The sequence below is a fragment of the Chlorocebus sabaeus genome, chromosome 7 (assembly GCF_047675955.1).
Source record: "Chlorocebus sabaeus isolate Y175 chromosome 7, mChlSab1.0.hap1, whole genome shotgun sequence".
NCBI classification, from domain to species: Eukaryota; Metazoa; Chordata; class Mammalia; order Primates; family Cercopithecidae; genus Chlorocebus; species Chlorocebus sabaeus.
In genome coordinates, this window is record NC_132910.1 from 81742812 (window position 1) to 81769064 (window position 26253).

Here is a 26253-nt window from a genome sequence, read left to right on the forward strand (position 1 = left end):
TTATTGGATTATATATTAATTTTAGTAAGACTAAATTTGAATTTTAACACACTTTTTAAAACATAATTGATTTCCACTCTTTGCCTTTACTTGCCTTCAATCAATTAGCGTGAGGAACTAGGACATTTATAACCTCACTAAAAGTCTCAAGTTTTCTGTCTTTTTCTCTTTCTTTCCCTCCCTCCCTACCTCCCTCCCTCCCTTCATTCCTGCCTTCTTTTCTCCCTCCCTCTTTCTCTCTCCCCCTCTCTCTCTCTTCCCTCCTTCTCTTCCTCCTCCCCCTCTTTTTCTTCTTCTAACTTACTATTCATAAAGAAGAACATTTTTAAAATTTGCATACCATTCAACTTCAGTGTTGTTTTTGCCAAAGATATTTGATGAACAAGCATTTTCTTAAAAATATATGTCAGCCATATGTTATTTATCCATGAATACATACACATTTCAAGTAATATATTACTTGAGAAAATAATATAATTTTCAGAAATTTGACATGAGTGGGAGGATGACTGTAACTTTGTCTGAAGATAATTTACAGTGGTTGTTTAAAGGACTGAGTTCCAAGGATACATTCCTTTGTAGGAGAAATAAACCTCCACTGTGTTCATAGGAACCAGTTAGCATACATGATTCTAAATCAGATACTGTGAATGTGGCAAATCATATGCGAAAAAATTCTGTAGAGTTATTTGGGCCATTCTTTCACATGGAAACACCATTCACCTTTGATTTTCCAAAATTTTCTATATGTTTGATTATAAAGTCTGAAATAAATCCTCATGAGAATTTGTAGGAAGTCTCAAAATACCATACCTATTGTAGTGTCCTTATTACTGCTTCATCATGGATAACTCTCTGAGTAAGAGAGATAACTCAGCAGTATCAGTTTTGATACCTTCCACGTATAATTGGCTGAGCTATTGAAGCAAACTCTATAAATTTCTGTAGTTGGGTCTTAGTATATACATTAGCCTTACTCTAGCAGTCCTTGTCATTTTAATACAGAGAGAGTAACATATATTTTTGATAAATAATAACTCCAATTGTCAAAAGAAATATTTCAGCAAAGCTTACTTAAAAACGAAACTCTCAATTTACTTTGTTAGTAATGATTTGATCTGGCCTCCTCTGTTTTGTCACAGTGTTTTTATTCCACTAACACATCTTAAAATTTTCATTATGAAGTAGATTTGAGTCTTTTCAGCAGCAGCCAATCAAAGAGGGTTAAGACTTACAGTGAAGATGGTAGATTGTAGCAACACATAGTTTTGTGTTCAGATACTGTCTGCTCTTCACTAACTATATGAAATTGAGTACATTTCATTAGCCGTACAATGAGGGTAATAATAACACCTACCTGCTATGATTAAGATGAAAAATAATTTAGACAACATTTTGTAAATGTTCAGCACAGTACTGAAGACACTGCAAACATTCAGCAATGTTTGCTGTTGTAATTACTACTTTACTAGGGTAAAAATAGTATCAGTGATAGTAGTGGTGGTAGCAGCAGTAATGGTAATGGTAATAGTGTTAGTAGTATTAGTAGTAGCAACATTATGAGAATTCCTTCACACTTAGAAGATCATGACCATGAACTAGGAAATTCCTTGCAAAGTGATACTTTTCTACTTAGTTATGGAATTAAAGTCTCCATTCTATCCAATTTATGGTAGCCATTTACATCTGGTAACTTAAATTCTGGATGAATGTGATATTTTAGTTGGCAGAAATAAAACTTGCAAAAATTTAAACAAAATGTATATTTTTATTTTGTGTACATAGAAACACATATAATTTAATTCTACTTAAACATTTACGGTAACATTCTCAATCCTATAGATCAGCAGTTCCCAACCTTTTTGGCACCAGGGACCACTTTCATGGAAAACAATTTTTCCTGGCCGAGCAGTGGGGGAGGGTGTTCAGGATGAAATTGTTCCACCTCAGATCATCAGGCATTAGATTCTCATATGGAATCTGCAGCCTAGATTCCTTGCATGCACAGTTCACAATATGGTTCTCACTCCTAAGAGAATCTAATGCCACCATTGATCTTACAGGAGGTGGTGATCAGGCAGTAATGCTCCCTCACCCACCACTCACATCCTGCTGTGAGGCCCAGTTCCTAACAGGCTATGGTGGCCTGGGGGCTAGGGACCCCTGCTAAAGATGACAAATTCCCAGATAAAATTTTGTTATATATTTGTTGTCTTGTTTTGTAATAAATATTTTTATTCCTATACCAAGCACTTTAATTTATAAGTAATCATTGAAGTTGAAAACTGACATTTAGATTACATACTGAGGCTTCAGACTATATGTGTCTATCCTAATAGCAATGAGTGCTTCTGTGTGTGTGTGTGTGTGTGTGTGTGTTTTTTTTTGAGACTTCCCTCCTTCCAAATTTAGTAAAATACTAAAATTACCAAATATAATGCTATCATTGTTTCATAAATCATCATCTCTATTGCAAATAGAGTTTCATCATATTAGATTATTCATTGAATTACAAAGTATGGTCCAGTTTCAAAACATCATTTCCAAGCTTGTTTAATTCTTTAACATCTTTAAGCAACTTAAAATAAATTCTATATCCCTAGTGCTTTCTTTTTGATAAATAGTAGAGCGTGTTTCCTACTTTCAACCTCTTAACAGTTGTCTGGTGTTCTTTCCATCTCCACTCTAAGTTAAAACATAGTTATAAATCCTTTTAATAGGCGTACTGTAGCCTTGATTTTACATTCTAACCAAGGTGTTTTACGACATGTCTGGGAATACACACTTTTACAAATTCCTTGCCAAATATTAATTAGTAATTTTATAGCAGCATTTCAAGGACCCAGGGAATACACTTTTAAAAAGAAATATTAAGGGGCCCCTGTCATCATATTCTGGGTTTTAACTCTGCAACGAGAACTAAAACAAGCATTACATTTTCACCCATAAGGAAGTAAGGAACATGTTGCACTTCAGGCAAAACTGCAGCAATAACCTTTCCACTGGCATTCTTCTTCCACATTTGTCAAATGCTCTGATTCCCTCTCCTGTGAAACTATCTTCAGACACTTTACCACCTAGTTACAATGCAGATCATTTTAGCAAAACTAGTTACATGCTGCTAAAATACTTCTACCTTATTCAGTATCAAGAAATTCTACTTTATACTTGAACTTTTCTAATTCCGTGAGTGATAAATAAACTCTTGCTTTGCTCCATGAAATCCTCCCAGAAATTCTACCTCCCCCTTACTCTTCCTATATGAACTGATCAACTCCAAATTATTCATATTTCCTCAGCGAGATCTTCATCTTTCACCCAGGGAAGAACTGTTCTATTATTGGTTATTTTAGAGCCCTATAAGTTTTCATCAATGAATATAATAAATATTCATCTTTATCACTATACTGTGAAATCTGAGGGAAGTTTCTTGATCAGTCCTGCCTGTGTTTGAATTACCAAGAGTTAATAATACAAATCCCATAGTAACCACATTTATAGAGTGAATGAATATATTACATAAATTCTTATTGCATATCAAAATGTTCTTTTGCTGGCTTTTTTCTTTCTTTATAACCAAATGTTTGCTTTCCTATAGCTGTGTTTAGAACTCATTTTTTAAATCCGTATTTGCAATAATTACTCTTAAGAACTGTAATAATACATGTCTGTCAGCTTTACCATGTATTATAAACTCACTGACTCACTGTTTAGTTGACTAGAACTCCCAAAAGGCATCTCCAACATAATACACTACGAAATAATCTTGATTTTTTTCTCCAAAATCTACTTCTCACCAGAATTCCCTATTTAAGTAAATGGCCCTTCTCTTCATCCAGTTATTCCTTTGAAAAGGCATGAACTTAACTCATATTTTCGCTTATGTTTTGCATCGACTATCAGAAAATACTGATGGTTTGATGTTAAAATACAGACCAAATATGCACTTCCTCCCCACTTTTACCTCTGTCAGTAACATCCTATTCCAAGGAAACATTCAGTCTCCCCCGGAGAATTACTTAGCTTCCTAATTCATTATGTGCTTTGAATTATTTTACCATCAACTTCTGTGAGTTGATTCTCCCACAGCAGCCAGAGTGAATCTCTTAAAAACTGAAACCTGATTGTGTTATTTCTTTGCTACCATCACAACTAACATAAAATGCAGCTATTGGTTCATACCTTTATTGTTGGTCTAATGCATAAAGTGAAAAACAAAAATCATTGTTGGTTTTGGGTATTTATTTTTTGTTTTTGTGTTTTTAGTTTGCAGATAATTTACCATGATGTTAATATACTTTTTTTTTTTTTTTGAGTTGGAATCTTGCTCTGTCGCCCAGGCTGGAGTGCAGTGGTGTGATCTCGGCTGACTGCAACCTCCACCTCCCGGGTTCAAGCGATTCTCTTACCTCAGCCTCCCGAGTAGTTGGGACCACAGGTGTATGTCACCACGCCTGGCTAATTTTTTGTATTTTTAGTAGAGACAGTGTTTCACTGTGTTAGTCAGGGTGGTTTCGATTTCCTGACCTTGTGATCCACCCGCCTCGGCCTCCCAAAGTGCTGGAATTACAGGCGTGAGCCACCATGCCCGGCCGATGTTTATATGCTTGATGTAGCAAACCTGATTATTTCATTCAGTGTAAAATGCGTCGTCTTGCTTTTTATTTGTATTTCTCCCTAATTCAATCTGTTTACCATTTGAATATTTTTCATGTTTTGAGAATGAAGTAAATCAAGAAATTACATATTATTAGAAGTATTATGACGTTTTATCATTGAGAAAGCCCCTGTCCCCTTCAGATTCTGAATTTCTGATGTTAGTTTATGCAGTGGACTACCCTGAATTTTTCTCTGTCCTAAAGAACAATTTGCTTAAGGCTGTTTTTGCTTAAATTGAGTATTATATAGGCCTAGAAGGCCTAATTTAATATTATTCTATTATGTTCAGCAGATTATTCTTCTTCCATGTTTCCATTTCCATTATTCTTCTCGAGCCTTAATTCATGAAAGCGTTTGAGAGCTGCTTGTTGCACACATGTTTTATCCAAATATATTTATCATGTCATAAGTCCTGAGGAACCAGAAAATGTTATAGATGAGCCAATTATGTTGGTATACATGACATTAAGCAAAGTCATGTGTCATGGCATCGTTTGTTTCCTGTCTTGATAGAATAAAACTCATCCAAACATACTGCTTAACTCAAATGGTAATTATAAACAAAAGGTGAACAAATTACTTGAAAATCTCAGTCAGAATATGGGAAGGGAAGTAAATATCAATTTTCTCTTTCTGGAGAAATCCTAGGATATGGAGCTGTGTCTGACGGGCTTGTCCTGCTATTACTAGGTGAGGCCCTCCCACAGTCTCTTGGGCAAGTACTTTCACCTCAAATTTTACATAATGCTCAGTTGAGAAAATCAACGAACATGAAAAGTGCAATAAATAATTCCTAAAAGGGTCTAGAATATACATATAAGAATGTTATGATCTTCTAATTAAACTTTTAATAAAAGCATGTGTTCATTTATCTTTTCACTGAATTCCCACTATGCATAAAATGAATATTATGTGCTGATGACGTTGCGATAAACAAATAGAGCTTTGGGGAAAGAATTTTAACAGCTATTTACACAATTTTTCACGTAATGATGATGCATACAAGGGAAAAAAAGATGTCATATGATAATTTGCCTAGTGAATTTTTAAGTATTTCTACATATGTTGTTCATACTATAAATACAGTGTGATTGACAATAATATATACATATATTTACAATATTAAGAATATTGAATATTTTATTGTGGCACTTCATATTTCTTAGTAATATCTGTGACCAAACTACTCTTAGTTATGAAATTACACATAGTTTTTCATATGAGGATTAATCAAGATTTTATTTTTAGTCATTCAAACTTTAAGATATTTCCACATTTAGCAAAACTTTATATTCTGTGTTGCAATTGGTTAATTCATGATTTGTATACATCTAAACAGAAAACGAAATATAGTAGTACTGCTTTTGTATTTTCTACATTTTCAAACTTTTCAAAGCAATCTGGCATGTGTACTACAGAATCAGGGTAGAAAATGTTTTCTTTTAGAAATTCCAAAATCAAAACTAATTTCAGTGAATTTTCATCTTTCTCTAAGATAAAATGAAATATCTATTTTGATTGTTGCAGTGTCTTAGAATATTTTCTTATTCTAAAACTGAAAGATTATTTAGCATAGTGTTATAAACTGAAGAGTGTCTCCCCCCCAACTCCCAACATTCATATGTTAAAGCCGTAATCCCTAGTGTGATTGTATTGGGAAATAGGGCTTTTAAAGAGGTAGTTAAGACTAAATGAGGTCATAAAGGTGGGGCAATAATCCAATAGGACTGTTGTCCTTATAAAAAAGAAATATCCTCTTCCCTCCACCTGCACTAGCAGAGGAAAGGCTATTTGCAAGCCAGCAATAGAGGATTTACCAGGAACCACATTTTCTAGTCTCTTGATCTTGGATTTGTGGCTTCCAGAGTTGTGAGAAAATAGATTTCTTTTTTTTGCTGTGTAAGCCACCCAGTCTGTGGTATTCTGTTATGGCAGCCCTGGCCAAATAATAGAATAAGTCACGTATTTAATCAGTTATCTTAAATATTCAATTAGTTATGCAAAATGGCAGTACTTTTTGGACCGATAAATATTCATTATTAAGTCCTTTAGATTTTTATCAAAATATGCCCAAATTGCACACATAGGTATGTGTTCTTCCCATTTCACAAGTAATAGCCCTCCTAAAAATGATTTTCTGGTAAGTGCCAGAAGTTAAAAAGTACTGTATTTCCTTTTTAAATTTTGATGATCTATAGTACATGAGAAATATTAATATATGGAAGATTTTTTCCTTTACTACAGTTAAAATAATGTGAGTTTTAAATATACTTATGCAGGAACAACTAATAACTAATAATTAAAAGAAATCACATGCAACTCTTGAAACAGTTTCTTAATTGCAACTCATTAAACTAAATTGCAGCATATTATCTCCATTATAATACCCAAAATAGAATTCGTAATGGTCTTTCTGTCATTCTTCCATGCATTTTATATCTGATGTTAAAGAAACTTTTAGAATGTGGTAGTCTTTATGTTATAAATTATACAATATAAATTGTTTTTAAACCTCAGAAATGATTGGAAGAAAAATAGTTAAATTTTCAGTCATGACTGATAGCTTACCCAGGCTATAAAAGCCAAACTAGATGAATATAGTTTTTGCATAAGCTATTTTAAATAAACTTTCTTTTTTATAACAATTCATGATTTGTATTTTAATATGCTATATAGCTGAGAAAAAAATGTGATTCTATTAAAAAATTACAAACTAAAAAGCCATACTAAAATGAGTACATATCTCTTATTATAAGTAAACTTTTAGGTATTTAAATGGAATTCACAAATACAATATAATTCTATTTTTTGAGCTGGGGATACAACTCCAAGTCGGGTAAGCATATATTGATCTTACTATTTATCCTAAATCCCAATTATGCAATTGTACAACGACTATGGTAATTGCAGATGAACAGTTACATGTAGAAGCTCTTATTTCTTACTCAGTTTATTTGCGTTATGACCATGGCAAACCAATGTTGACTACTGAGAAAGTAATCAAGCAATAAAAAAATGAGGCTCCATCGACAAAGAATGCAAATTTTGACTAATTTTTTAAATGTCTCAAATAGTTTAATAAGTAAAGAACCAAGGCAGCTGATGTATGTAAATGCAGGCTTTGTCTGCACTGTCTCTCTGCTACCAAGTACTTTCAGAGTAAGGATCACAACTTTGAGTTCATTTGTGGTTGAGTGTTTTATAAAGATGTTTTATTGTAAATCTTAGTGTAAGGTAACTGAAATCATCTTTAATGTGCACATTAATATTTTTGAAAATTCCATCTGCAAATTATGTCATGATGTAACCATTTCATAATGCGTTTTTCCCTTTCAATTTTGTCCTACAGTTCCCCATGGAAATGGAATTAATTTGATTTGAGCTTTTTTACTTACAGCCCTTTCTACCTCCACATATATCTAAGCAAAGCTAACATTTATGATGGAGGATTGATTATAGAAACATATTCTTTTGTCTTCAACCTGTCCTTTATCAACTTTGTGTACTGGTTTTTTGGTGTATATATTTGTGTCTGTGTGTGCTTCTAAAATCCACTTTGATAACTTTCTCTTTATAAACAAACCTATGAAAACAAACTAAAAAATTCCTTACTACACTTTATGCCACTTTAAAAAAATAAATAAAATAAAACACTTTCCTTTGTTTGCCTACAGCTAGTCAGTTACTTTGTGCTACTCCTTTCCTCACCTCCCTTTTCCTTTTCTGTCGCTTACAGTGTGTTCCATCCCATCACACACATTTGTCTAGCATAGATAAACTAATCAAGTGGAAAATCCTCTCTTTTATCTTGTTAGATTTCTCTATGGCATTTGATAACGGTCAATCATTTTCTCTTTGTTGAAACACAAAACTTCTTGTAGTTACATGATTCCACTCTCTTACCATTCTGCCCTAGTTTACTTTGTAGCTCTCAGTGTCTTTTTATTTTTTATTACTTCTGTTTTGCTTTGAGTAATATTATTCTTTAGAAATCCAACCTTAGCTTCCTTGCCTTTACAAATTCTCCAACCCTTAGTCTTAGCTTCTATTGTTGTCTGTCTACTCCTATTACCCTTGACTTAACCATTGTCATCACTCAAATCAACTGGATTGCTCAAATATTCAACTTCTCATTCATCTTCCATATTCCACATAAATTCTTCCTTCAATTCCTAAACACAGTAGCAGGGGCAACTTTCTTAAAACTATAAATCAGATTTGGACAAAATCTTCTTGAAAGATTCATAAAGATTCTCTCTGTACACAATTCTACTTGTTTCACTCCCTTTGAGATGCTGTACTTGAGATCAGCTCCCCAGTAGAGTCCTGAATTCTAATCCCTGTTTCCTGGGAACCCGAACTAAAGCAACTGTTCCGAGGCTGCATATCACAAAACAATTATACCCGTCTTACTATACAGTTCTTTGTTTTCTTGAATTAGCAAGAATATTTTAATTGGCCCTTGATTGTCCTGGAAGGTGCTTCCCTTCGTGTCTGTCATTTTGGTCTCAGCATGAATGCCACCTCCACAGAGAGACCAGCCTGAAATAAATTCTTCCTATCATTGTGTTTTTTTCATATTCCACCATATTGAAAATTTCCCTTTTTTCTAAATGCATATCTCTATGTCTGAAATTACTTTGCTTGCTTCTTTATGTATTATTCATTTCCCCTCCAGATAGAATATAAGCTACCAGATGGAAAGTAGCGAATCTATCTCATTTTTCTATCCATCTTATTTATCACTGAATTTAGCACGTATAGTAAGCACTCAGTAACTATTTATTAAAGAATAAATTAGTGGGTATTAAAACCTAAAAATCACTCCAAATCGACAAATTCACATTCTCAAACATCTGAAAGCTCCAAATAACTGTAAAACTGATGATGTACAAATCTTAGCTAGTGTTTTAATTTTCTGAGTTACTGAGTTTTCCATCTCAAGTGACTTCATTATTTGATATGCCAAACTAAATTTAGGGTTATTTTAGCTCAAGATAGTGTATTACTCATTTTTATTCTTTATTTCTGTCTCATCGTCTTATTAATTGGTCACTAAATGTTGTAAAATTGGTCACTTCATTATCATTAGATTCTACTCACTTTATTTATATGCATTGATAAAGTATTAAATCAGGCTTCATCATCTCTTACCTGAACTACTGTAATAGCAATATAACAATTCTTCACCTTATACTATCTAAGCAGTTTATTATTAACAATACTATAAAATCTATTTAAATAATTGAGTGTCTCATGCATAGTGTTTACTGTTTAGGCATCTGTATGTATTTTCTCTTGTTTCCTTCATTCCCATACTGAGATACTATTCCATACTTCCAGTAAGGAGCAGGGTTTCATCCCTACATATGTACCTACTGTTTATTTTGCTTGAAATGTCTTTCCTCTTCTTCACCTGGAAAATTGTTCAGATCTCACTAAAATATTACTTATTTTGGAAACATTTCCTGATTTCTCTACATATAGAAATGTTTTCTGTGATATAGTAGAATTTTGTACATGCTTGTATTTCAGTAAATTTCAAATTCTTTTTACTTATTACTTGCTAAGTCTATCTTCTTCAGAAACTTATAATTGTTAACGGAAGGAGTGTGTCTTATTACTCTTTGTCTTACTCATTCCCAGTACAGTGTTTGGCACTTATATTGCACTCATAAAGCTCTAAAGGAATAAATGAATGCAAGATGAATGAGAAGTGTGGCAGGGTCAAAGGAAGAAAGTTATATAAGAACTTAATAACATACATTTTATTTCTGAGAGCTTGTAAAAATAATGCTGGGGAAATACAGAAAGTGATTCACAATTAAATAAAAAATAATGTAGTTACTTGGGCTGGAGGGCGGGTCAAAAGATTAGTAGTGTCTGATCTAAAACCAACAAGTATGTACCAAGGTATATATAAATAGAATTTAAACTTTTATTTAAAAATGGCATTACAATCAATATTCCCAGAAAATTTCCACAATGAAGAAGCTAGATATTTCAAATTAATGAAAATAAAATTATCTAATGGAATGATAATTTTAAAGAATATACACTGCAATACTAAATATAATATGCATATAGCTGTTTATTTCTGAGAAGCCATATGATATTCACTTTATGATCTTTGTTTCATATAGTACCAGAATAGGTGATAATATCTCAAAAGATGTTTTCAATGTTGATTAACTGATATCTCAAAAGATGTTTTTAATATCAATATTGCTTTACATTCAAATTTTGGCCTTATGGATAAGTGAGGAAGAAACTGTTATCATGATATCTCTTTAATGCTGCAATGCTTCTACATCATTGTGTTTTATCTCACAGTTATGTAGGTGAAAACATATTTTAAATAGTTTAAACAATTGAGAAAACAAAATACACATAAAATAATATTGTTTAATATTTATATACTTTATTGGTAAAAAAGAATAAAATAAGAATTAATCAATTTACTATTTAAATATTTTTAAGGATCAGAAATAAAATTAAAATTAAGCTATATATGTGTATGTGTTTTTAAAAGGATAAATTAACATATAAACAGTGCTCAAAATCATAAAATAGAATTCTTAGTTTAAATGGTAAGATTCAGATGTGTATGTAGAATGTGAGAGTTAGATATTAATGGTCTTAAACATACCATGAATAAACTTTTTAACCACTTCAGTTGTGTGACTTTAAGAAAGTTACATCACTTCTTTCAGCTTCAGTTGTCCCTTGAGAAAAATAGGGAGAGTAGTAGTCGGTATGTCAGATTACTATAAAAATAAAAGAAGTTATAATACATGCATGATGCTTAGCCTGGTGGCTGATTCATGATTAGAATAGTTGTTAAAATTATTATTATTACTGGATAGTGTTTAGAAGAAATGCACCTTTAAGCAAACAGTCCTACTTGATTGAAAATTGATTGTTTATATTAAGTAGTAAAGCATGAGTATTTTAACCAAGTAAATCCACCTGTAGCAATTATTTTAATTATAGTCACTGTAAATAAATACTATTCTTGAACTCACCAGTTTACATATAAATCATATACTTTTTACTTATTCATGTCTAAATAAAATAGTAATTGTAGATAAACAGCTTTAACAATCTTAGGTGTCCTGAAATATTACTTTTTTGCCATCACACTAAATAGTGCTAGAGTAGAATATATAAACCATCTTTTCAGGCCAAAATGTAATGATGGAGTATGTATTATCCTTTGTAAATAAAACAAATTTTTGATGAATGAAAAACAAAGGATTTCTCAGAAAGCTCTGTTGTGCAACACCTGAAATAAAAAGATTTATCATTCATCATTTTAAGTTATAATGATGCAGATGTACCCTTTTACTGTGCCTCAGAGGAAATGCTGCAGACATAAAATGCAGATGGTCTAGAATTATATTCACTATTTTTTTGAAATATAATTGCTACAAAGATCTAGGTTGCAAGAAGAACAATTTATAGAGGACAATGTCTTTGGAAAGTAACAGTAACATAGAGAAGACATAACATGGTATATCTGTAGAAATGGACTGAAAAGATGAAATTAAAATAATTAGAAGGGGAAAAATCAGAAAATCAGAAACACTTGAATAAACATATTAAAACTGTATATTATTAAAATTATATTTCTGATATCTAAAAATGAATTAAATCTTTCAAGAAGTTATTTTTATTTCATTGCGTATAAGCTATATTTCACTGTTCTTAAGGTATATTTGTAAAATTAGCATTTGTTTCTACCCTAAATTCCCAAAAGACTTAAACTTGCTGTGTTAGAGACCATGGGGGAAGGGAGGCTAACCTGAAGGAGAGAAGAGTGATGGAACATTCTGTTGTTTCTAACAGAGTTCGATAACACGCACCTGAATTGAAAATATGATCAACCAGATCTAGGAATGTTGACTTCTCCACCCATCTTCCATCCAGGAAAGATAACTGAAAACAAAAGAAGTAATTCAACTACAAAAAACAAATTAAGATATCAGTTTCTAGCTTTCACGTAATAATTGAGATGACTGGGTTCATAGAAATGTTCTTACTAAATAGATGTAATGGTTTTAATTTTAAGTTGAAGGATTTTTCATAAATCACAAATGTGAGAGGAAAAAAATTCAATGCAATAAAATATAATAGGCTATAAATTTCCATATACATTTATAAATTTTATATGAAGAGTGATTCTTTTTTATTATCAGTCATTGAATCTTGTTTAAATCTATTGTTTTAGGCCAAGTTATAAAATTCAAAGAACTTCTCATTGCAATTTCTTTCTCTTGATTGTTGGTATTGATTTAAATCATTCAGAGAGAGGCCACTTATTATATTCAACATTCCATCCATTATTGCCTCTGCCAACTTTTAGAACTTATCATTAATATATTGCAGGATATAGTGCTGAATTGCAAATAGCTAAGTGTAATAAAGCATGCATCTTCTGATGTAAACATATTTAAATAGTATGCATGTAAAGCATCTCTTTTAAAGTTAGGTTCATATTATAAAATGTAGCAATTACTAGATGGAAAGCCAGTAAAGAAAGAGTATCAATACAAATAGTACATAATAGTTATCTAGGGCAGTTAATTCCCGCCCCAATTTTTCTATATACTGTGGGAGATTTTTATTCTTTACCTACAGTATACATTATAGAAAGGTTTGTACCTGACTAGAAATCATATATGTTGATGCCTGGTCTGGTAATCTTAAACTAGCAATATTTTCTATATAAAATACTTTTTTACCTGCAAGTGATGGTGATGATGATGATGATGATGATGAAGATAATGATTATTGCAAGCCACAGATGAGACTAACTTAAAAAAAAATACTATAACAGGCTGGGCACAGTGTAATTCCAACATTTTGGGAGGTCAAGGTGGGTGGATCACTTAAGGTCAGGAGTTCATGACCAGCCTGGCCAACATGGTGAAACTCTGTCTCTACTAAAAATACAAAAATTGCCCACGCATGGTGGCAGGCACCTGTAATCCCAGCTACTCGAGTGGTTGAGACAGTAGAATTGTTTGATTCTGGGAGGTGGAGTTTGTAGTGAGCCAAGATTGTGGCACTGCAATCCAGTCTGGGCAACAGAGTGAGACTCCTTCACACACACACACACACACACACACACACACACACACACACACAACTTGCAGCATACTACACAATAATAACAGCATTCATTGAGCATAATAGATGACTAAACTAAGTTGAAAACTAATATGGAAATTAAAGCACAACTAAATTTGACTAAGAAAAGTATAAATATACATCTGTATATTTATTAGATATATAATTTTACTGTTCTAGTAATTGAGAGGTACACAAATGTCACAGCTTTGAATGTTTCAAAATTATTATCTCATGGTTATGAAATGTAGTAAATTACCAATTTCTGTTCAGGTATATGAAGAATTGGTAGATAGCCACTGATAGAAAAGACATTGAACATGTATAATACACTGCCTAGTTGAAAAATGAATATTTAGTCATTTGTTTATAAAGTGCCAAACATTACATTTAACTTTCATTGATTTATGTAAATAATCTAATTATTTCACCTATATACAGATGAAGATAGGTTTTTTAAAAGTTCATTTGTACAAATACAATTTCATCTCTAAAAGAAAGGGATACTTCATGAAATAGCTTCAATAGAAGTAATTTGTATCCTCAGGTCACGATTGTGGCTGCCTGGGTTGTGCTAGATTGAATGACTTGACTTCCACTTTTTAACTGTTCCTATAATTTGATTATCATTAAATGAACCAGAAAATAAATTTGCTTCTACAATAAAACTCACAGGCTTTTATGTCAGTCTTTTAACAAGATTTATTCTTTAATAGAAAGATATGCAATAAGGAAAAAATATCTAGTAAAAGGCAAAATAAAAATCCACATTACATACCTTTAGGGCTTAGACTGAAAACTGAAAAAAATGCATTTAAGTCTGATACTTAAAACATCTAAAAAGTTTTATAGTTATATAATAGTTTACACCTGACCAAATTCTGGAAAAGTCTTCAGAAAAACTTATGAATCCTCATGGCAACAACATAATCAGTGATATCACCTTTACCTCCCCTTGAGTTCAATGTCTTCTGTTCACTACAGGGACATGTGAGAGTGAGTGATAATTTCTCTCTGACAACAGTCAGAACAACCACTACACCTGTCGCAACTCCTGTATTACAAGCATTGCTGGATTCTTTCTTTGCTCAACACAGGTTTCTTGTCTTAAGTTACACTTGCTTTTACCTTCTGCTGCTCTTGACTATTCTTCTGTGTCCATTTTGTAATTTTCTGCTTCTACTTCTCGCAGTCATTGTCTCTTGAACAACCACACAATATATTTGCAGCACACATACTGGGCATTTGTGGGAAATGAAGAAAAGCTGCCCCTCTGTTGTGAACACTTTGCAGAAACAAAATGAACCTTTACCCAAAATTTGGTTTGCATATTGAGACTTATGACACCATATATGCCCCATTAGAATGAGAACATATTCATTAAAACTCACACAATGAGGCTTCCGGGAAGAGTATGGTATCTCCCAGGCACAACTAAAAATGGATTGAGAGAGCCCGGAAATCAGAATGATGTGGGGGTTTTATGATGGCTAGGGTGTGGGGTTGAAGCGAAGGTTCTCTGTTAGCAGGGCCTTGTACTAGCACATCAAAAATGGAGACTCTTTCTTATACCCTGCGATTAAGTAACTGGAAATAAATGCCCCTCCAAGTAGAGCAATCATAAACAGACGTGCCTTTCTCCAGGACCATGCAGCCTCCCAGGATGTGCCTTGAGTAGTAGCACTGGTTACATTTCATTCTCTAATCCCCACACCTTGGTCAGTGACTTTGGGGAGGATACAGCACAACTACACAATTTATGCATAGATAGAATGTTGAAAAAAACATGGCTTTCGAGGAGTGGGAGGATGAAGTCCTCAAGGACTAATTAATGAGATTTGGGAGAATTCTATGAGAATCAGTAGCAATCTATTGAACTAATTATATGGTTACCTAGGCAATAAGTGAATCTCCATTTTATTGCATAATAATGACAAGGAATTGAGAGGTGGTTATAAGGAGAGTGCTGGGATATAGGTTCAAAAACAGCTGCACAAATGTCATGAGGGTTACTAAAACTGTTCTAGATTTGGGCATTTTTTTTTCACAGATCTGTGGAATGTCTCAGGTTGACCCCATTATAATAAATACAATTTTATAAGAAGTTGTCCTGAATAGGCAAGATTCCATCTCTTTTAGATGCCAGTTACAAAGACACACACTTATACGAAGTATTAAAAGAAAGAAATATGTGACTACCATATGCAGAAACTAGGTAAATCACTAGAACTTTAACTAGGTTGCTTTACAGATGAGGTGTCAGAGAGAGCAGTGTTTATGAAGAATGAAGCAATATTTGAAAGATATAATAGGTCAACCCCTGTTACAGTTCATCACATATGGTTAAAAACCTTCAGAACTGATAGCTAGAGATCTGAGTGGTTTTTATTGTGTGCTGACTACTAGAAAGAATTTTGCCTCTTCCCTGGGAAAGAATTTATAGAAGAGAACTCAAAAGCTATTGCAGGCCAGGCATGATAGCTCATGCCTGTAATCTTAGCACATTGGGAGGCCAAGATGGGAAGATCAGTGGAACCCAGGAATTCGAGCCTGGGAAATACAATGAGACCGCATGAGTACTCTCTCTATATATATGTGTGTGTGTGTGTGTGTGTGTGTGTGTGTGTGTGTATAATAGCCAGTTGTAGTGACGTGTGCCTGTAGTCTCAGCTACCTGGAAGGCTGAGGTGGGAGGATTGCCTGAGCCTGGGAGGTTGCACTCCATCCCGGTCAACAGAGTGAGACCCTGTCTCAAAACAACAATAACAAAAATAAAATAAATAAATGCAATTTTAAAAAACCAAAATTTGACAAGTGAGACTTAAACTAAAAAGCGTCTGCGCAGCAAAATAAATTATCAAGAGAGTAAACAACCTACAGATGGTAGAAAATGTTTGCAAACTATGCGTCTAATAAAGGTTTAATATCCATAATTTATAGAGTCAAACAATTCAACAAGCAAAAAAACAAATAACATCATTTAAAAGTGGGTAAAATATATAAATAGACATTTCCAAAAAGAAGACACATAAGTGGGCAACAAGCATGTGGAAAAATGCTCAGCATCACTCATCATCAGAGAAATGCAAATGAAAATCACAATGAGATACCATTTCACACCAGTGAGAATGGCTATTACTGCAAAGTCCAAAAACAACAGAGAATGGAGAGACTGCAGATAAAAGGAAATGTTTACACTCTACTCGTGGAAGTATAAATTGGTTCAGCTATTTTAAGTTATTTAAGAAATCTCCAAACTGTGGAAAGCAGTTTGGAGATTTGACCTAGCAATCCCAATACTGGGTGTATATCTAAAATAAAATAGTTCATTCTACTAAAAGACACATGCACTTGTGTGTTTATCCCAGCACTATTCATAGTAGCAAAAATATGGAATCAACCTAGGTGCCCATCAATGGTATACTGGATAAAGAAATGTGGTACATATACACCAAAAAGTAGTAAACAGTAGTAAGAAAACAAAAACTCATCCTTTGCAAGAGTATACATGCATCTGGAGACCATCCATTATCCTCAGTGAATTAACAGAGGAACAGAACACCAAATACTACATGTTTTCACTTATAAGTGGGAGCTAAATATTGGGTACTCATGACATGAAGATAACAAATAGATACTGGGGATTACTAGGGTGAGGAGGAAAGGAGGGAGGGAAAGTTTGGAAAAACTAACTATTGAGAGCTATGCTCAATATCTGGGTGACAGGATCATTCATATCCCAAACCTCTGCATCACACAATATACCCATGTAGCAAACTTCACATGTATCCTCTGAATCCAAAATATAAAAATTGAAATTATTTAAAAAATGTCTTTTGCAGGAAGATATCTTTGTGACAGATAACCTCATGGAAAAAAACATAGATAAAGCATTGAATAGTACTGGGGCTTTTTTTGCCCTGAATTTGATTTAAAATGCTAATAAAAATGATAATCTGGAAAACAGTTTCAACAAAAGAGATCTAGATTAATCTAGATAAATCATTACACACTCAAACACTTCCCTTACTTTTATGTTATAGCCAGATGAGAATTAGAGGTTTTTTTTTTTTTTTTTTTTTTTTTTTTTTTAGCCAGAGTTTCACACTGTCACTCAGGCTGGAGTGCAGTGGCGCCATCTCGGCTCACTGCAAGCTCCGCTTCCCAAGTTCACGCCATTCTCCTGCCTCAGCCTCCCGAGTAGCTGGGTCTACAGGCGCCCACCACCGCGCTGGGCTAATTTTTGTTTTGTTTTGTTTTGTTTTGTTTTGTTTTGTTTTTTAGTAGAGGCGGAGTTTCACCGTGTTAGCCTGACCTCGTGATCCACCCGCCTCAGGCTCCCACAGTGCTGGGATTACAGGCGTGAGCCACCGTCTCCGGCCAAGAATTAGAGCTCTTATATTGGCAAAGAGCAGCAGATGAACCAGGATAAGGTGAGCTCTTTTAAGAAATATACCATTGTGCAAGAGTGAGAAAGCAAAGTACTCAAAACCAAAGGTGCCAGCTAGAATACAAGACATCTAAAGCTGCTGATTCTAGAACGTCCTAAAACTTTCATTGGGTCAACCATGATAACCTCACTTCTGGATATATAGAGCATCACTGGAGTTGGAGAGAGGAGAGGGATGCTGGAAACAGGAAGATTATTGGTTGAGTTACTACTTCACTAATTATGGTCAAAAGTAAATTGCTTGAATCTGTAAAGTCTCTCTCCATGCTCTTTGATCCCACATTCTCTCGTTCCCTAGTCTCAGAAGTTTCAAGGAGAAAGGTGTTTAGACATGGACCTGAAATTTCTCTGTCTCTTAAATAACTGAAGCTTATACAGTAGTTTTTGAATATTCTGGAAAATGTTGAGAAGATAATTAACTCAATCTTTTATAGTTTCATCAGGAGCAGGTGCCCAAATTATCTTGTGCCTGGTCACATCAGGGGAGCAGACTCCTGAATTCAACTTGTTGGTTTTGAGTAAGCTTTGCAGTTGAAAAAGAAAGTGATGTCAGACTGTATGTGGGGTTCATCGGGCTAATCCAATACAATATTGATGGCACAGTAGCCATTTGGAGTGGCCACTGTGAGGATGCCAGCTGCAGCAGCGGGGGAAGCACGGCCAGGGCTGCATGCTCTGTGGATCTGGCAGGGGTCAGGAACAGGTGATCCCAGTGGAAGCCCCACCTCTTACTGAGTTGGTAGAATGAAAGCCTGTGCTCCCAGGCACAGCTGTTGCCATCCAGTCGTGCCTCAAATCTCAGAAATCCCTGTGCTCTCCTGGATGCAGGAAGCCCCCTGAACCCGCAGGCTTGGAAGCACCTGCTCCTGCTCCCTGGCCTCTCCCCATTCCCTGCAAGTGCTCCAGTGCAGAACAAAGCTGTGGCTGAGCCTGGTTGCTGTTGCAACACTGCCAGGTGTGTACACACTCAGCATGGGGCTGACATGCCAGCCTCCTGCCGCCTCAGTCCCCTCTGGACTTTGGACAACAACAAACACAGAAGGAAGATCAAGGGGCTAAGGATGGTTCAGCGTGGGCCTGCATTTTCCCCGCAGTACAGACAGCCTGGGTGCCACGGAGGGCATGTTAATAGTGGCAGGAGTCAGATTCTTTGACAGGAAGGGGTGGGTCCCTAGTGAGACCCCAACTTCAAGCCAGGGATGGCCTGAGCCTGGAACTGGCAGGTGGAGTTCATGACCCAGATTAAGTACTTCATTGATGACTTTTGGCCAACTGAATGGTGCTTCTTTCAGGCACAACTGTGGCCACCCAGAGACCAATCAGCACTCACTTCCTTCCTTCAGTGCACATAAAAACCCCAGGCTAAGCCAGGTTCAGACATTTTGTGCCTGCAAATAGGAGCTACTCACCTTGGGTCTCCTTTACATGCATCAGGACTACCTGCCTATGGATGGGAGCTACCCTCTTTCGGTGTTTTCTACACTTGTCAAGACGAGCTGCCTGCAGAAAGGAGCTACACACTTTGGGTCTCCTGAGAGCTGTTCTGTCACTCAATAAAGCTACTCTATGACTTGCTCACCCTCCAGTTGTTCACCTAACCTCATTCTTCCTGGGTTCAGAACAAGAACTTAGGACCCACCAAACAAACAGAGCAAATGGAACTCTAACATCCTCTTCGTTGGCTTGCTGAGCTGTGGGCAGTGACATGCTCTCAAACTGCAGGAGTGAAGTGGCAACCTTTTTGGAGGCCCAGACCTCAAGGTTCCCTGAGCCAGAGCTTTTGCAACACTATAGCCCTCCCACTCTCCATCTGTACAGGGTGGCTGCCCCAAACAATGGGAAGCAGTATTAGGGCCAGGCCAGTTAAGGAGCTGTGGGCCACAGTGGGTGGAAGGACTGAAAGAGCTGTAACAAAAACAGTCTGACATGCAGCCTCTTGTTCACAATGCTGAGGGTGATGAGAAGGAGAGAAGAGCTGTGGCCCTTCTGGGAGTTCAGACCTCAGTGCTTCCCAGGGCTGTGACATGCTGTTACACCCTCTTTGGGTTTCTGCAGTTTCTGGTGCCTCTGAACTTTCAGGAGTCACAGTGTTCCCCATTGCCTGTAGTGGAAACCATTTGTGGTATGCCCCGTCTAGCTACAACCTTGCATGGAGTCAGCAATTGTGACAATGTGTGAAGCTGCCCACTCAATCCCATCAGCTAGAGTGTCTGGCTGTGTGCAGTGGCCAGACCCCAAACTCGACAGTGAGTGGCCAACCTGGGAACCTGAAGTGGGTAGCCATCTTTATGGCTGACTTTAGAGGTTTTATGGGTTTAGAATTGGGGAATGCATGCCGTTTGGCCCCTTGGTGGTCTGGATAAAAGCACCATTTGATTGGTTAAAAGGCATCATCCAGAAGGAACTAATCAAGAGAGGGTGCATGAGATGGGGATAGAAGTTCTCACTCTGATTGTGGACCCTATCCAGAACCGGTTGTTAGGCTTTCAGGCTTAAGGTTGTCTTTGGCTTGGTTCACAACCCCCTCACTGCTCTGTGCCTGGCTCACCCTTGGCAGGCATGGGATCCGGGCTGGTAGCATAAGCCAAGTGCAGCCTTCCAGGCCTAGTGGGCAGAACAAGTGCAGCAGGAAAAAACAAAATCCAAGCAGAGGCGTCACAAGCCACAGAGGTTTCTGGCTGGTGAAGTGAAACTCTAAGGATCCTGTGACAGCATTGTGGCTTCCACTGAAGAATGGATAATTAACATTGATGTTTTACCTGCTTCTGCATTAAATGCTTATAAAGGCTAGAGGAAATTCCCTTCATCAGGAAAAACTTTAACTATAGAAGTGCTAATAGTGTATGTAAAATGTTTCTGAACTTTTCTTTCTGTCCTTTCTTGAGAAATTAAATGGCAAATACAAAAAAAAGGAACTCAAAGCCATAAGACCTTAAAATTAAAAGGAGTAGTACAAAAATTGGAAATCAATACAGTCACTATATATGGACAGTGAGATAGCTAAAAGTAGCTGAATATTGTTCCAGATATTGTAATTGTTACTGATTCCATTGCATAGAATGATGATATTGTAGTGAGACTTTTGTTCCTGTGGTTCAGTGAGCAGCAGAGAGTGGCCTCCATCAGCTTTTCCTCTCCCATAGTTCAGCAAGCAGGAGAGAGTGTTACAAGCCCATTTACTCTCACCGTCCACAGCTCAACAGGCAGAAAGCAACAGCACCCAGTGGCTTCTTTCACTCCCATAGTTTGGTGAGTGGGAGAGAGTGTTATAGCTCTTTTTGCTCCCACCATTCAGCGGTTTATGGGCTCTTGTCCAGCAGCCAAGAAGAATGAGGTATGTGGACACCAGAAAATGAGCAAGAGAGAATAGAATTTTATTGAGCTACCAAAAAGCTCTTGGCAGTGAGTGGGATCCCGAAGTGGGTAGCTATCTGTGTGGCTGAGTATGGGGTATTTATGGGCTTTGAATTGGGGAATGCATGCTGATTGGTCCATGAGTTGTCTTGGAAGAAGCACCATTTGATTAGTTAAAAAGCATCATCCAGAAGGAACCAATCGAGAGAGAGTGCATGAGATGGGAATGGAAGTTCTCACTCTGATTGTAAACTCTATCCAGAACTGGCTGTCAGGGTTTCAGGCTTCAGGCTGTCTTTGGCTTGAATGTTGGATTTCCCACACAGAGATGGGGAGCCATCTCTGTCTGCCTAAGAATTTGTCTGTCTCCTGTCTTATCAATATTTACTGAATTTTGCTGGAACTTGCCAACACATTCATTTCTATCTCACTGTCATCTGAGGACCATGAGCAATTCATGTTTATGTCACAAATTCTCCAATGTATACTCTCCTAAATTCCCTAAGGTACTATTTTACACCCATGGATAGTTAAAAATTTTATGTGACTGCCTCTACCCTCTATGTCCAAAAAGTTCATTATATAGATAAAGTCCTATTGGCTGCCATGTCTAAGATGGAGTTTCAACAGGGTAAATTGAATATCTTAATTAGGATTGAGATGAAGCAGGGACCTCCTGCCCACTCACCCACACTGAGCATAGAGAAAAAAGAAAAATTTGAATTTTTCCTTTCAAGGGAAATTCCAGGCACTTAGCTAGCCCTTCAACCAAAAATTAGGGAAATTAATGAATAACCTGCTAAGCAAGAAGGTAATAGTAGTTTAAATAGTCATTCAAGTAGGTTAGAATCACAAGATGTTTGCTGCTTATAGAAACTAAATATAATATCTTGACATATCCTCGAGTTGTTTTTCAGAAACCAGGACCCCCACTCAATGGAGAATGCCAAGCACTCTCATGTAGACCTCAAATAGACGGAAACCAAAAAGTAGATAAAGGAGTTCAAGAAATTTCCCAGCGCTTAACTTACTTTGGAGACACCCTTGCCCTTGCCTTCAAAAACTCTTGCTTATAAGCAAGAGTTTGGATTGTTGCTGTTAGCTGCCCATTCTCCTTTCTTAGTGCTTTGCAATACATGCCTTTCCTCTGTATATATTTTGGTGTCAGTGTTTGGCTTTGCTGCACTAGACAAATGGTGCCAAGTTTAGTTCAGTAATACTATAGGTTTAGAATAAGTTCTAACATCAAGTAATATGAGACTTCCAATTTTCTTTCTTTTCAAATTTATAAAAAAAAAAAGTGGTGTACAATGGAATACTATTCAGACTTTAAAACAAAGAAGGAAAGTCTTCAATGTGCAGCAGCATCAATGAATCTTTTATGGATATGTAAATAGGTAGAATAATTAAAACAAAGGGTTTTAATTATTCTACCTATTTACATATCCAAAAAAAATGTGAGAACAAAGCCTGATGATATATTGAGGATCATGTTGATTAATAAATAGGGTATTTTTCCATTTATTTACATTTCTTTTATCTTTTACACAGGTATTGTATAGTTTTTGTATATGGATCTTGCACTTTTTTTGTTAAATTTATTCCTACACATTTTAACTTATAAATGGTATTGTGAATGAAATCGTTTATTTATGTGTTGGGGGGGTGGGTAGGTGAGTGTGTGTGCACACTTGCTGTGGAACTGATTATTTTGTTTCTGTATAATAACTTTTACTTTTTTACTTTATTTTAATGAGAACATTTGGCATAACATATTCAATTTTAACAAATTTTTAAGTGTATAACATTATTTTTTTACTATAGGTGTAATGTTGTACAACAGCAGATCTCTAGAGTTTATTTATCTTGCTTAACTGAACATTTATGACAATTGACTACTAATTTTCTATATTTCCCTCCACTCTCAACCCCTGGTGATTACCATTCTTCTTCTCTTAGATTCTATAAATTTGACTATTTTGGATACTCACAAGAGTGAGATCGTGCAGTATTTGTCATTCAGTGACTGGCTTATTTTACTTAGCATAATGCCCTCAAGATTCATTGATGCTGCTGCACATTGAAGACTTTCCTTCTTTGTTTTTAAGTCTGAATAGTATTCCATTGTACACCACATTTTTTTTTTTTTTTACTCCATTCTTCTGTCTATGGACAGTGAGGGTTGTTTCACATCTTGGCTATTATGAATAGTACTGCAATGAACCTAGAAGTGCTCATATATCTTCCAAATTCTAATTTCAATAATTTTAGATAAATACTCCAGAAGTAGAATTGCTGGATCATATGGTAGCTTTATTTTTAATTTTAAAAGGAATAACAATATTGATTTATTGTACCACCAGCATTGTATAAGAGTTCTAACTTCTCTATATCATTGCCCACACATGAGTTTTTATTTCTTTTTTTTTAATTCAACTTTTATTTTAGATATGGGGATACATGTGCAGGTTTGTTACATGATTATATTGGATAGTGAGCATGATACTCAATATATAGTTTTTCAACCCACATCTTTTCTCTCTCTCCCCAAGTAGTCTGCAGTGTCTTTTGTTCCTGTGTTTATGTCCATGTGTACCCAATGTTTGGCTCCCACTTATAAGTGAGAACATGTGATATTTGGATTTCTGCTCTGCATTAATTTGCTTAGAATTATGGCTTCCAACTCCATCCATGTTCTCAAAAAGTATGATTTAATTCTTTTGTGTGGCCATGTAGTATTCCATGCTGCGTATGTACCACATTTTCTTTATCCATCAACCATTGATGGGCACCTAGGTTGATTCCATGTCTTTCCTATTGTGAATAGTGCTGTGATGGACACACAAGTCTAGGTACATTTTGGTAGAATGATCAATTATCTTTTGGATATATACCCAGTAATGGGATTTCTGGATCAAGTAGTAGTTCTGTTTTAAGGTTTTTTGAGAAATCTCCAAACTGTTTTCCATAGTGACTGAATAAATTTACATTCCCACCAATATTATATAACCATTCTCTTTTATCTGCAGCCTTACCAACATCCATTGTTTTTTCACTTCAAAGTGGCCATTATGACTGGTGTGAGATTGTGGTTTTGATTTGCATTTCTCTGATGATGAGTGATGTTGAACATTTTTCAACATGCTTGTTATCCCCTTGTATGTCTTCTTTTGAGAGGTATCTATTCATGTCCTTTGTACACTTTTTAATAAGGTTATTTGCTTTCTTCCTTGTTGAATTGTTTAAGTTCCTTATAGATTCTGGATATTAGACTTTTGTCAGATGCATAGTGATATGATTTGACCCTGTCTTCCCACCCAAATCTTACCTTGAATTATAATAATCCCCAAGTGTCAAAGGTGGAGGTAATTGAATCATGGGGGCGGTTTCCCCTCTGCTGCTCTCATGATAGTGGATGAGTTCTCACAAGATACGATCGTCTTATAAGCATCTGGCATTTCCTCTGCTTGCTGGCACTCATTCTCTCTCCTGCTGCCCTGTGAAGAGGTGCCTTACGTCATGATTGTAAGTTTCCTGAGGCCTCTCCAGTCATGCAGAACTGTGAATCAATTAAATGTCTTTTCTTTACAAATAATCCAATCTCAGGTATTTCTTCATAGCAGTGTGAGAGCAGATTAATACAGTAAATTTGTACCACGGAGAGTGGGGTGCTGCTATAAAGATACCCCAAAATGTGGAAGTGACTTTGGAACTGGGTAATAGGTAAAGGTTGAAACAATCGAGAGGACTCAGAAGACGACAGAAAGATGTGGGATAGTTGAAACTTTCTCAAGACTTGTTGAATGGTTTTGACCAGAATGCTGATAGTAATATTGACAATGAAGTCTAGGCTGAGGTGGTCTCAGAGGGAGATGAGAAACTTGTTGGGAACTTCAGCAAAGGTCACTCTTTCATTGTTTTAACAAAGACAGTGGTGGCTCTTTGCCCCTGCCCTAGATATCTGTGGAACTTTGAAATTGCGAGAGATGATTTAGGGTATCTGATAGAAGAAATTTCCAAGCAGCAAGACATTCAAGAGATGATTCTTAAAAGCATTCAGTTTTACACATTCACAAAAATGTGGTATGGAATTGGAACTTATGTTTAAGAGGAAAGTTATTTTGGTAACCTTATAATATAGTTTAAAGTTGGGTAGCGTGGTGGCTCCAGCTTTGTTCTGTTTGCTTAGGATTGTTTTGGCTATTTAGGCTTCTCTTTGTTTCCATATGAACTTTAGAATATATATTTTTTCTAATTCTTTGAAGAATGATGTTGGTAGTTTGATAGAAAAAGCATTGAATCTCTAAAATGCTTTAGGCAGTAGGATCATTTTAATGATATTGACTCTTCCAATCCATGAGCATGGAATGTTTTTCCATTTATTTTAGCAATATTTTGTAGTTCTTCTTGTGAATCTTTCACTTCCTTTGCTAGCTGTATTCCTAGGTACTTCATTTTCATTTTGACTAAAATTGTAATAGGATTATGTTTTCCTTTTGACTTTTCAGCCTGGACATTATTAGTGCATAGAAATGCTACTGATTTTTGTGCGTTAATTTTGTGTCCTGAAACCTTGGTAAAATCATTAATCATTTCTACTAGTCTTTTGGTGGAGGTTTTAGGATTTTCTAAGTATAGACTCATATCATCAGTGAAGA